The sequence below is a fragment of the Aptenodytes patagonicus genome, chromosome 3 (assembly GCF_965638725.1).
Source record: "Aptenodytes patagonicus chromosome 3, bAptPat1.pri.cur, whole genome shotgun sequence".
Lineage (NCBI taxonomy): Eukaryota > Metazoa > Chordata > Aves > Sphenisciformes > Spheniscidae > Aptenodytes > Aptenodytes patagonicus.
In genome coordinates this window covers 57,280,903-57,293,333 of record NC_134951.1, presented here as the reverse complement: position 1 = coordinate 57,293,333, position 12,431 = coordinate 57,280,903, and the positions used below count along the sequence as shown (strand labels likewise).

The window sequence follows — 12,431 nt, the reverse complement described above, 5'->3', positions numbered from 1 at the left end:
CAGTGAACAGATGCATCTCCCTAGTGACCCAGTAAAGACAGAAACCATCTTCAAATCTCTTTGTCCATTTCTCTTTCCTAAGACAGTATCCACTAAGCCTATACCTTTTGTGACAGGGATCCATGTACCTATTTTTATTGACTCCTGAAACCACAAGTCTGAAACCAGTCTTTTTCTCCTTGTGTCTGTCCTGAATCTTCCATTCTGTGGTACAAGCCCACTACCTCTTGTCTCATACACCATGACTAAAGAGTACCTATTATTTTCTTCCTCTTTACAGCAGTGTTGCACATACTAGAAAACTATTATCAAGTTCCTCTTCGGTCTTCTCTTCTTTAGGTTAAACAGCTCAACCAGATTCTTTGTGTAGCTCAGATGTTTAGATTGTTTTCAGAAGATCTTTACTGGGCTGTTTCAAGGTGGTAACCATATTTTTTTCCAAGTATGATGCTAAAAGGAAGAACAAGTCTAGATTTGTAAAGAGAGGGATTCGCTTTACGTTTCTGACATGCTAGACCTCTGTTTAAACAGTCCAATATGATGCTTGCCTTTCTTCTCCATATGACAAGAACCTAATATTTCCATCTGTGTTTACTTTCCTTTAGTGATTTAATGCAACATCTGGACAAGTCTGTTTTATTGCAGAAGACTGAAGGGTTCTTCCTAAAGTGTGAAATATGTGAGATATGACTATGTCATATGTGAGATATGACTTAGTTGCCATCACAGAAACATGGTGGGGTGACTCTCATGACTGGAGTGCTGCAATGGATGGCTATAGACTCTTCAGAAGGCACAGGCGAGGAAGGAGAGGCGGTGGGGTGGCCCTGTATGTTAGGGAGTGTTTCGATTGTATAGAGCTCAACGATTGTGATGATGGTACGGTTGAGTGTTTATGGGTAAGGATGAGGGGGAAGGCCAACGAGGCAGATATCCTGCTGGGAGTCTGTTATAGACCACCCAACCAGGATGAAGTGGTGGATGAAGCGTTCTATAAGCGGCTGGCAGAAGTCTCTCAATTGCTAGCCCTTGTTCTCGTGGGGGACTTCAACTTACCGGACGTCTGCTGGCAATACAACACGGCAGAGAGGAAACAGTCTGGGAGGTTCCTGGAGTGTGTGGAAGACAACTTCCTGACGCAGCTGGTAACTGAGCCTGCCAGGGGAGGTGCCTCGCTCGACCTGCTGTTTACTAACAGAGAAGGACTGGTGGGAGATGTGGTGGTGGGAGGCCGTCTTGGGCTTAGCGACCATGAAATGATAGAATTCTCGATTCTTGGTGAAGTAAGGAGGGGGGGCAGCAAAACCGCAACCATGGACTTCCGGAGGGCGGACTTTGGCCTGTTCAGGACGTTGGTTGAGAGAGTCCCATGGGAGACGGTCCTGAAGGGCAAAGGGGTCCAGGAAGGCTGGACGTTCTTCAAGAAGGAAGTCTTAAAGGCGCAGGAGCAGGCTGTCCCTGTACGCCGTAAGAAGAATGGGCGGGGAAGACGACCGGCCTGGCTGAACGGGGAGCTCTTGCTGGGACTCAGGAAAAAAAGGAGAGTTTACCGCTTGTGGAAGAAGGGGCAGGTGACTCAAGAAGAGTACAGGGATCTCGTTAGGTCGTGCAGAGAAGAAATGAGAAAGGCAAAAGCCCAGCTAGAACGCAATCTGGCTGCTGTCGTTAAAGACAACAAAAAAAGTTTTTACAAATATATTAATGACAAGAAAAGAGCCAAGGAAAATCTCCATCCTTTATTGGATGCAGGGGGGAACATTGTCACCGAGGATGAGGAAAAGGCTGAGGTACTCAATGCCTTCTTTGCCTCAGTCTTTAACAGGCAGACCAGTTATCCTCAGGGTACTCGGCCCCCCGAGCTGGAAGACAGGGACGGCGAGCAGGATGAACCCCCCGTAATCCAAAAGGAAGCAGTCAATGACCTGCTACGCCACCTGGATGCTCACAAGTCTATGGGGCCGGATGGGATCCACCCGAGAGTGCTGAGGGAGCTGGCGGAGGTGCTCGCCAAGCCGCTTTCCATCATTTATCAGCGGTCGTGGTTAACAGGGGAGGTCCGGGACGACTGGAGGCTTGCCAATGTGACGCCCATCTACAAGAAGGGCCAGAAGGAGGATCCGGGGAACTACAGGCCTGTCAGCCTGACCTTGGTGCCGGGGAAGATGATGGAGCGGTTCATCTTGAGGGCGCTCACAAGGCATGAGCGGGACAACCGGGGATCAGGCCCAACCAGCACGGATTCATGAAAGGCAGGTCCTGCCTGACCAACCTGATCTCCTTCTATGACCAGGTGACCCGCCTAGTGGATGAGGGAAAGGCTGTGGATGTGGTCTACCTGGACTTCAGCAAGGCCTTTGACACCGTCTCCCACAGCATTCTCCTCGAGAAGCTGGCGGCTCACGGCTTAGACAGGTGTACTCTGCGCTGGGTCAAAAACTGGCTGGACGGCCGGGCCCAGAGAGTTGTGGTGAATGGAGTCAAATCCAGTTGGCGGCCAGTCACGAGCGGTGTTCCCCAGGGCTCAGTACTGGGGCCGGTCTTGTTTAATATCTTTATCGATGATCTGGATGAGGGGATTGAGTGCACCCTCAGGAAGTTTGCAGACGACACCAAGTTGATCTGCTCGAGGGTAGGAAGGCTCTTCAGAGGGACCTGGACAGGCTGGATCGATGGGCCGAGGCCAACTGTATGGGGTTCAACAAGGCCAAGTGCCGGGTCCTGCACTTCGGCCACAACAACCCCATGCAGCGCTACAGGCTTGGGGAAGAGTGGCTGGAAAGCTGCCCAGCAGAGAAGGACCTGGGGGTGTTGGTCGACAGCCAGCTGAACATGAGCCGGCAGTGTGCCCAGGCGGCCAAGAAGGCCAATGGCATCCTGGCCTGTATCAGAAATAGTGTGGCCAGCAGGAGTAGGGAAGTGATGGTGCCCCTGTACTCGGCCCTGGTGAGGCCGCACCTCGAATACTGTGTTCAGTTTTGGGCCCATCACTACAAGAAGGATGTTGAGGTGCTGGAGCGTGTCCAGAGAAGGGCAACGAGGCTGGTGAGGGGTCTGGAGAACAAGTCTTCTGAGGAGCGGCTGAGGGAACTGGGGTTGTTTAGCCTGGAGAAGAGGAAGCTGAGGGGAGACCTCATCGCTCTCTACAACTACCTGAAAGGAGGTTGTAGCGAGGTGGGTGTCGGCCTCTTCTCCCAAGTGACAAGCGATAGGACGAGAGGAAATGGCCTCAAGTTGCACCAGGGGAGGTTTAGATTGGACGTGAGGAAAAATGTCTTTACTGAAAGAGTGGTTAAACATTGGAACAGGCTGCCCAGGGAAGTGGTGGAGTCCCCATCCCTGGAAGTATTTAAAAGACGAGTAGATGAGGCACTTAGGGACATGGTTTAGTGGGCATGGTGGTGTTGGGTTGACGGTTGGACTCGATGACTTAGAGGTCTTTTCCAATCTCAATGATTCTATGATTCTATGATTCTAAATCTCTTAAACAATATTTAAAGAAGGAAACTAATGAAGCTGAAATGAAGAACAAGACTAAGCTGTCTTAAATTTTTGTAACATTAAATTTTCTTTGAGAAATTGTCTTTTCTTTCCTCTTTAAGAAAATATGTGGCAATTAGCACTCTAGGAAAAGATTTGTTTCTCATCAAACAAAATAATTAGATTTTGAACAAATTGCAGTGCATGCATTTCTACTTATTTTCTTTAGCGGGAAAGTGGAGCTGACATTTATCTCGTATTGCATATGCAAAAATGGGAAGCTATCTTAATCACATTTCATCTCCTTCTCTTAATAACTCATTTCAAAACTCTAATTCAGCTTTTCCTTCTGTATAATGGGGATAGTACATATTATCAGTTCTCTGTGAAACAAACTTCTATTTTAATAATGGATTCAGTTAGAACTGACAAGACTACCCAGAAATACCTGAAACACTAGTGGCAAGTTCCAGCTGCAATTTACCTTCTTTTTTTCACTTTTCTTTTTTTTTTCTTTCTGATGCTGATCAGCTGAATGACTGCTACTAATACTCTACCTGAAGAAAAGGAAGAGTTAGTTAATTTTATATCTGAAACAGATTTTAATATGTTTAAGGCCAAACTGATCTGTGGAGAGCCATTCTTTGACTGTTGTTCAATTCATTATCCTTTAATGTCTTGCTGATAAAGCACACAGAGAACACAATACTTCTAGAGGGACATGAGCAGGAAAAGAAGTTTTTTTCTTGTTTCTATAATAATAGGGTGTCCTAAGAAGACTATAAAACAATAAAAAATAATCACATAAACTTCGTCAATAGGTTTGTTAGCTAAAAATTAAATTTTATACTGGAATAAACATAATATTCACTGCAAACTTGTTCTTATGTACAGACTAGCACAGTACAGAGGAAGAAGCCCCTTCAGCTGTGATACTTTCTGTAGTATCATAGTTCGGCTGGGAAAAAGGGCTTGATTAATCGATACTTTTTCCATCTCTGTTTTTTTTCACTCTAGTCTGTCTCCTGTTAAGGTCAACAGTAGTAGTCTCATTGATTTCACAGTGGGTTATATTGAGTTAGGGCAGACACAAGCCCCACCTGGATGCGATGCTTGGATAGCAGAGAGTTTGTGATGTAACACTGTGATAGAGAAGTCGTGCATTGCACTTAGTGATGCTCAGCATGAAGACTTTGATTCTCAAAGCCATCTTGATAAATTACATAGGTAATACAGAATCTCTTATCACTGTACTTTGTGAACTATCTCGTTATACAAAAACAGTTCAAACAGTCTCAAATGGAAGCATTTAACCTTGTAGTGTACTCCTCTAGGGAATTACCCTCTTCTGCATAATGTTTTTCACCACTTGGAGTGCCTTACTGTAATCAATTAGTACATTGGTTTTCCATAGCTTGTTCTCATCGTTACTCATGAGGAATAACATTTCAATAATTAAAGCAAAGCCCCAATACCCTCACCCTAATCTGAGTAATAAATGCTTAGCTTGGTACTAATAAAATTATAGCAAGGGCTAGGTCTGGTAATTTCATTCATCATAATATAAAGATGATAAGTGAATGGAAAACATAGTAATTCATGAGTAATCAAGAAATGCATCATGTTGTATGTTGATGACTGAAGCTTCCGATAGTCACATAGGCAATATTTCAGGCTTCAAGTGTGACACACTGCAAAACGATCCTTTTCTGTCGCTTGACTCAAAGATCTAAATCAGTTGTCTTTATATTGGGAAGGGGGAGCCTATTTTAAAGCAAAGTCTTTTTCCTAAGCTCCTTTACAGTGTAGACCCACTGGAAAAGAAAGTCATCAGAACAACGGAGGGGTGTGATAAACTGTAAGTGATCTGACAAATATAGGGGATTGAGATAGAGAAGTTTCTGTTAAAATGGCGTTACCACCAGAAAAATTGTGACATGGAACCATGCTCTCATTTCCAAGCAGGAACAGGTTAATCAAGTAACGTAATCACATAGCAAACAATATAGAAGAGCATAATGCAATCAGTACGCTGTAGATTTATAGGCCTGAAGGCCAGAAGGGATTTCTGCTAGTTTTTCTGTTGAGCGTTATTTTGCAGTGTACATTTGTCCTAGATCATGTATAGTCTGAATACTTTGCTGTTATGTGCCGTTACATTTCACCCCTTTGCTGAGAGAGAGTATTTATATTTAATCAAAACACAGCTTGTTCTTGACTAGATAATAACTAGAAGTCTTCTAGTCCTGAGCTGGAGGCACAGAGAGAAGTTGCCTCTGCTATCTTTGACAGTTTGTATCAATCAATCAATATCACTGTGCCTGTAAGAATGTGGGCCTAATATCTCATCTGGGTTTACCTGGTGTCTTCTCTTTAACTCTTGTTATGTTTTCTTGTAATAAAATAAAAACCTCCTCGTATGCATTAGTTTTTTCTTTCTGCTCTGGAGGTACATACAGAGCAAGTTAAACCAATTTTCAGTTGCGTTTAGAAAGGCTAAATACAGTTTCTTGTTATATGGTACTCTCCTCATTTCTCAAATAGGTTTTCTGGACTTACTTACACTAATTTCTAGCTGTTGCTGCTAAAAGGCTTAAAATGATTGTGTTTAGGTAGATGGCCTTCCAACCTGTAAGAAAAATTAAACTCCCAGAATTCTGGTGAGATGGCAGTGATGGACTTTTCCCACAGCCAGTTCTCACTTGATGCAAATGTGTGATTCCTGACTTGTGAGTAATTAGGGTATTCAGAAGTCTGTTTCCATTCCAATTTGGAGCAAGAGCCGATTTTTCAGATATTGCACACATACTGGAAATTTCACAAGTGTTTCTTTCAGAAACATTGCTGTGTAGCATACTAGCTACATTTTTCCTATTTTTAGGCATCTAACATCTTAGATGTATCAGGCTTTTTTAATAATTATTGGGAAGAAATAAGCACTTACATGTCAGATAAATCGTACTATAGATTGAAAGGTACATTACAATGAGAGAATAACATGCTATTAAAGCATGTTTCTTTCCCTTGATTGTAAAGTCTGGACAACTAACTCAGATCTAGGTGCCTGAATAATTGCCTACAGTTGGAGGAGGTGAAGCCAGCTACCCAGCAGTGTTCTGTAATTCCACAGAATTTACAACAGTAACAAAACTGAGGAAAATGTCAAGCTGGTGGAGCCTCTGAGATCTTAAACTGGTCAGCCTGGGAGCCCTCTGATCAAGAACTGCAGAGGGATTGGGGTTCCTAAGTAGGCTACAGGAAATGTCCATCTTCTGATGCACCTGGTGGGGTGTTATTTCAGCCCCTGCCTTTATGATTATGGAGTATCTAGTTTAACCAGCTTCAGAGTTTGGGGTTTCCAGTCCACTGGTTATGGACAACAGGGCTCCACACACAGCCCTTATGGACCGCAAGGGAGATTTTGCAAGAAACAGAACTCAACCAGAGATGTTTTCAGATTTAACGAACCATCCTTTTTCAATGAATTCCTGTTTCTGCTAGCAGTTTGTTGTCCATCTCCAAACAGATTGTTCAACACTTCACTATCGAAAACATCAGAAGATGAAATCTATTGATCCAGAAACATTTTTTTCCCAACTCTTTAGAGACTTTTTTCAGAGCCAATGGTGGATTATGGAGACCTTCAAAATGTCAGAATGATTAATCTGTGATCGTTATATTTGTGTAAGATTTCTATTAACCTTGCAGGAAGAGTCACAAGACTCATCATTAAACTAGAGTCTTTAGGTTAAAGTAATACCGAGTATTAACTTTAATATCTTTCATTAGTACAACAATATTTAGAACTTTTGGTTAACCTAAACCTCATTTGTGAGTGTGAGACAGGCTGTCATTATGCTAAAAATCATAAATCTTGATCCTTTAATTAGTACCATCTTTCTGTGTCATCTCACCACTTCATGGTGTTATATTCAGAGGTTGCACTGCAGCATTCTTGTCCCCCTGGGACAGTACCCTCCATTGCAGAGGATACAGATGGTGGTCATGTTATTCCATCTCCTACTGTTCTTTGCTTCCCTTTTCCCTTCTCTCCCCTTCCCCTCCTCCCCTCATTATTTCTGGCAATTTTAGTTCACCCTCTTATTGTTCCTCCCACAAACATCCAGGGGAGAATGGCACGGGAAGAGGAGACCCCAGCAAGGGGGAGTCTCCTGGTAAGACAGCCTATCAGCCATGGTTGCTGCTACATCCCCTCTGCAATAATCATAGATGTCCCAAGATTTGAGTTTTCCTCTTCCTTGATCTTCTATCCAATTGTTCATACTGTGCTCCCTGCCACCTCCAAAGTAGGACCTGGTCCACATGAAAAATGTCAGTGGAGCAGGAGGTTCTTTTTTTTTTGTGCTGCAGAGAAGCTGAAGAGTTCCTACTTCCCTACTTTGCCTGTTTGGTGCTCCCCAGGATGTCTGTGATGGATTTCCTTCTCCACTTGCCCTCTGATTATGCAGTCTTGTTTTAATACTCTCCTATATGCTGTCCCAAATTAGTGATTACATTAAAAATAATACTCCTTCAAGGGAGAATCCCATGAATGCATTTTCAGATGTCTATAAACCCCCTTATCTTATGCAATAACCCCAACATCAAAGGAAATATAAGTTCCTAACTTTATAGGGGCATGACTGAGTACACAATTACTTTAGGCATCAGGTGAAAAAATTGAGCAGCGTGGGTTTGTTACTGTGTCCACTGCACTATGAAGACCAAATTTTCCACAGGTAATAAACAGGTGCATAAACGTGAACCATCCATCCTGTGTTGAAGAACTGCACTGCATGAACCAATGGCAGGCTTCTTCAAGCTTCTGGCAGTGAGCTGCTTAAATGTTTCAGCAGTGCACTGAAGACACTCTAGCTGGGTTTAAAAGTTGGTTGTACACTAGTATTTCTAGGCCACAGTGATTAAAATGCATGGCTAGAAGGCACAGAACTATAGATTTTGTTGAAACAATCTGCTGATCACTGTGGCTATAAACAAAAAGCAGTAGTAATGTGATGCCTTCATTCAGATAATTCTCTTATTTGTGCACTGGTGTTTGACTCTGCTTTGGAGACATCTGTGACATTTTACCAGCCAAAAACATAGTGATGGATGTGTGGATGAAAAAAACAAAACACAAGAACATCTTTGCCTTAAGGAACATCTCTGACTTTTGAGTTGTTGACCCACGATCATCAAAGAGGTGTAGGGATCAGCAGAAAGGAAAATGGTCTAGAAGCCAGCAGTTGCTATCTCTGTTCTTGGCTCTGCACAGCACTGTCTTGCTTTAGGTCCCTGAACATGTAATTTCACATTTCTGTTTTTATTTCCTACTGAGGCATTGTTTTTTCTATTTAAGTGGAAATCATTGCAGTGGGGATTTGCACTTTGTCCTATTCTGAGTGTGATGGATTCTCTAGAACCTATTGTCTGGGCTAGCTTACTTCTCCAACTGTCAGCACGCAAAGCAGACATCTATCATCACCAATTAATCGCATCTGAGAAAGTTCCTTATGCCTGTTCAAGTTGACAGATGCATTTGTCATTATCACATTGTAAAGCATCTCCCAAGCTTCTCTCTTTGCATGGAACCTGCCCAAGCATGATTTTTTTTTAGGAGGCTTTCTCAAAATCGTCTCTGGGTTGGTACTGTCAGCGGAGGTTTTAATAATATTTTCAGTTCTTCAATATGTCATCTCTTTAGTGCATATGCAGTGTAAAAAGCTTTGCACTCAGGAAAGTCTCCCAATTTCCCTGAACAAAGAAATTCTTTTATTCCATTTAGTTCAGTACATAACCTTACACTAACTTGTAAGTTCACTTCTGTATGGTGAGAAAGCTGCTTGAGGATTGTTGGATACCTATCTCATTCTCCTGATAATGTGCATAGTTTACACTCAGTCTCTTGTGTTATCAAGAACTTGGACTTTTTAATGTTATTTTTTCATTATGCGTAAACTTTTTCAGAAGATCGCAGCATACGCTCAATGTAGTCTGCACATAAATTCATTTTGTATAAACTTATTCAGAAGGCAAGATTGCTCTGAAGTACGAGGTTACTTTGAAGTCATTTGGGAATGTTTATTGACAGTTGCAAATAAAGGGTCTCTGGAGGGGATTATCAAATATTTAAGGGCCACTTACATTTAGGCCAGTGGAAACTACATAAAAAAACCTGACCTTTCTCTCTAACTCATTTCCAAATTATCAGTGTTTATCTTAAAATGTGAAGCTTCCTTAATTCTAGAAAAAATATTTTTAGAAATAAATTAAATTAGAAGTGATTTCTGGCAAAGCAGCACATCATAGAGCACATCAAAGAAACATAGTTCAACATTTTATTCTTAACAAGGACTTTGACATTTACAAAAACATTTTTCATTCAAAAAACAAATTATCAGAACCGTATTTTCTTCAGGTACTGATCAATCTACTTCCAAACCGGTGTCTTACACAAGGGATACTTGTAGTTTCAGTAGAGGCTTCTGTTAACTAGTTGGTTTTTGATCAAGTAGTTTCTACTTGCAGTAATCTGCTTTTCATACTGTGTTTACCACTTACAGCTGAAAACATATACTTCATTAAAAACACATGTAATTCAACTACAAACTAAAAAACCCCAGTTATTTGAAACTCCATATGGCATATATTTTATATATTTCATTTATATAAGCTTCCTCAAAGAAATGTATCATAACTGCTTTGCCACTATTGTGACAGGCTTTATCTGACTAATTTGTAACTAGCATGTTCGCTTGTTTTTAGAGGCAGTTTTTACTTTGCTTATCTAGTTGCCAAAACCTAATTTTAGACAAAACACTGATAAAGACACTTTTTATTTTTTTTAGTTAGCATCCAATCCACTTATTAACTATAGTATAAGAGCTACGGGGCTCTGGGGGGTTTTGGTCACTATCTGCTACTTGTGTTATTTAAAGATAAAAAGATATAAACTAAGTAAAACTGAAGGTTACATATGCTCTTTAAAATATGCAGGAAATACTTATTGATCTTTATCACTGGTTTGTTATAGTTATTATTATTAATTACTTATACAGCGTAAAGGATTTGCTGCTATTCAGCTAATAGAATACTTCCCTCCTGATCAATTTATTGGAAGTTGTCATGTGTGAAAAACATGTTGCTTGGTTTCAGTTTGTTGGAAGAAGTTTGTAACATGATTAAACTGAGAGATTCCTTGTAGGCAAACTTTGATGATGGGAACAAATCAGACTGCCATTTTCTATGGTGTGAAGAAATCCTGTATAATGATACATAGAGGGCAGGTGATTTGGTAGACCCCAAGTTAGCAAATAGTTTATCCTTTTTAGGATCAACATGTCAAATTTCGGCACCAATGCTAAATCACTAGTCATGCTCATGCATTTACCTTTAGAGGCAGAATTCCTCACACCATGCAGCTTCTCTGTGGACTTTAGGATGATTTCCACGACAAATGCATATATCTTGAAAAGAGTAAGCAAATGGACCACAATATTAAACCAGTATCAAAGTGAGTCCAAACCCTTTAAAGATAACCCTAGGCTTTTTTTTTAAATCTAGGATTGGTGGAAAGTTCAAATAAAGCTGTAAAGATTGTGCTGCTCTAAACAGGAAAAGGACATAGCGTTAGCATTGCCAGAAGTCTATGTCAGAAGCATTTCTGAGTAATTCCTCTTGCATTGATGTACATCATCGCTGTGTTTTGGGAAATAGGTTGGAGCACTTTTCAGGGGACAGCATTCAAGGCAGGTGTTGGGTGAAGGTGGCCCAGGCTGATTTGCCAGTTCATTCTGTAGAACAGATTTTCTGGTGGAGTTTTATTGCGGATCCATTTAGCATCCTCCCAGCATTTCACTTCATTTAAACATCCATGTTTGGAACAAAGCCAAACTCCCAAATGAACCTTGTTGGTTACCTAATGTTAAAAAACATAAAATAAAGACTCTTAACTCCTGCAGCCTTGGCTTCTTAAATGACTCAGTCTGCTTACACTAAGAAAAGAGTCTTTTTGAACATGGCATAGAGCAGACTAGACTTGGGTAGATTTTTTTTCCCCAAACTTTCACTATAATCTTTTCTTAATGAAACTATTTTGATTTGGGAGGAAGGAAACTTTTGACTAGTTGGATAATTTCACATTTGTTTGTACAAGTATTGTGAAGTAGATGTTATTTACCATCTTCGTCAAACATCTGAGAATATCTGAATGCTACTGGATCATCCATAGAGAAAGCTTTTCTTCCTTATTTGTACATGATTTTTTTTCTAATCAGTCCCTTATTCAGGATGTATGAGCTCTAATCCTAAATTTGCCACTGACTTTAGTTCCCTGTGCCATTTCTGTATTGTTTCTTTGACATAGTTTATGCATTGACTCATTGGCTATATGAATAGAACTAGAGATATTATGACCTTATGTAACACTTACAAAGTTTGGATCATTAACTGTTAAGATACTTCTGCATTTAAGGGAGTGTAAAATTACTGTTACATCTGTGCATACATTGGTATTTCTAATAAGGTTGTTCCAGATCACTATGAGAATATTTTTATATATATATTTGTATTTTATGTGAACATTATAAATACTTATTTGTATTCATGTATCTAAAATGCACACATCCGTTCCTTATATGCTACAGTGATTTCAGTGCTTTCAGGCTTTGATTGCTGAAGCAGAAAAAATAGTGCAACAAATTCTTATTGCCGCACTATTTTTCTGTCAGAAATTTTATGTTCATTACCTAGGCACTCTTACCTCAGTTTCTGGCCATTTCGTTAACCAGTTGTAACATGATTGTTTGCTTAAATTATATCATCTAACACTCTAGCCTTACTTTTTTCTGCCTGGGGGAGGCCTGAGGGAGGTTAATTTTAGCTTGTATATTTCTGGTGGCTGGAACACGTGTTCTCTGTCCCTGCACAACTGGTATGTTTCAGTCATTAACTGT

At 40.8% G+C, this 12,431-nt stretch overlaps 1 protein-coding gene across 1 annotated transcript in view; it reads left to right on the top strand.

Moving 5' to 3' along the window:
- The window catches only part of FRK (fyn related Src family tyrosine kinase), a 57,002-nt gene that overhangs the window by 32,797 nt on the left and 11,774 nt on the right, over positions 1–12,431 (top strand). The window lies entirely within an intron of this gene.